Here is a 1902-nt window from a genome sequence, read left to right as displayed (position 1 = left end):
GCTAAAATAAGACTTACGGACTTTTCCGGCGTAGATCTCATGGTTGCAGTCGTCGTAGGTACTTTTCCGATACACACAGACTTGAAAAGCCTGTGAAAATACACTCTTGTTGCCACAGGAAAGCTTTGCATAGCGAGAAACAGGTCCTTTGCAGTTGAAAAAATCGCTGCAGTTGTTAGGTGACCGTACAAACTGTGATCCAGTACTACCAGAAATGGTTTTACATAGCTGGCTTATATCCAGGCCATGGGTTACCACAGCGAGTAAGACTAGGGCTAATAATCGATACATTTGTTAGAGTTTTGCTTTGTTTTCTTAAAAGATAGCTTTTCGAAACAGCACTTCAAAAATGTTTAATAATGAGTGTATCTGACTAGCTGTGTGTTTGTAAATGAGACCGTTTCCGTATGGAGAACGTTTCTGTATAAAGTTAAGAGTGCGTATGTGTTTGGGTTTGTATGTGTGTGGTTGTATGCGTTTGTAAATGCCCTGAAAATTTCTAGCTTCACTGATTGCGATGTTTTTTCAGGTTACGTCTTGTATACCACAATATCGCAATGATTTCAAGCATGCGCCTTTTTAATGCAAAACTTAGTAACCAGTTTTATCGTAACTTTTTACGGAATTACACTTATCAACAATAATAACTGCTTTCACTTTATGACGTTATGGCTGGTGGAAGAAACATAAGAATATTATTTAATCCAAGAAGTTAAATTTTATTCATAAAATCCTCTCTACCGTACAGGGCTACGTAAGACTTATTGGCTGATGTAGGCTCCAGAATAATAGATTTTTCAATAAGAACAATTGAATAATTGTACTTTCAGTTAATTGTCTGAATTTATATACCTGTTTCCACACCCTTAAAACTAATCCACTTCACCGACCTTTCCTATAAATTCTAAACTCTGGTCGTTTCTTGATATTTTTCTAAATCAAACATGATGTTTATTTGAAGGGTATTCAACACGTTCTGCTTACAGAGGGAACGACGCCTCAGCATATAGGTTTTGTTGTTGCTATTGTTGTTATTGTTACTGCTGCTACTACTACTACTACTGCTGCTGCTGCTGCTGCTGCTGCTGCTGCTGCTGCTGCTGCTACTACTACTACTACTACTAATGATGATGATGATGATGATTATTATTATCATTATTATTATTTCTGTTACTTGGCATTTCATCGTGTATGGGCGTCAAATTTCAACTTTGTTAATTAAATATAGTCTAGCCACAACTTTTTGATGTAATTCATTTTGTTTTATTGTAGACAGGTGTATGTGTGTATGTAGAAAGAGAGAGAGAGCGAGAAGAGAGAAAGAGCGAGAAGAGAGAAAGAGCGAGAAGAGAGAAAGAGCGAGAAGAGAGAAAGAGCGAGAAGAGAGAGAGATTGGTCTTATATGTGTAAGTGTATGTACTGAGAGAGGATGTGTATTTGTGTGTGTGTAAATAAACATATATTTGCCTAAAATAATTACACGTGTATACATGTGAGTGTGTGCGTGTGTAGATACTTATATACTTACATTCACACATTCATATATATATATGTGTGTGTGTGTGTGTGTGTGTGTGTGTGTGTGTGTGTGTGTGTGTGTGTGTGTGTGTGTGTGTGTGTGTATACATATATATATAATCATATAAATAATATATAAATATATGCATATATCCATACATATATGTACATACCTACATCTATATGTATACATACATGCATATATGGGTACAGGACTTCAAAAAACGTTAAGCACAATGAGAAACGAAAACAGAAAAACGAAAACAGAAAACGAACTTCTTGTTAACACTTTCACCCTCCGTAAAAAATTCCAAATTTTATTTAATTTGCTTTGCGGGAAAGATTGTTCCAACGAAGTCGCGTATTGTCATTGCCTTCGAAACG

The sequence above is a fragment of the Octopus bimaculoides genome, chromosome 6, assembly GCF_001194135.2.
Source record: "Octopus bimaculoides isolate UCB-OBI-ISO-001 chromosome 6, ASM119413v2, whole genome shotgun sequence".
NCBI classification, from domain to species: Eukaryota; Metazoa; Mollusca; class Cephalopoda; order Octopoda; family Octopodidae; genus Octopus; species Octopus bimaculoides.
Note: the sequence above shows the minus strand (reverse complement) of the source record.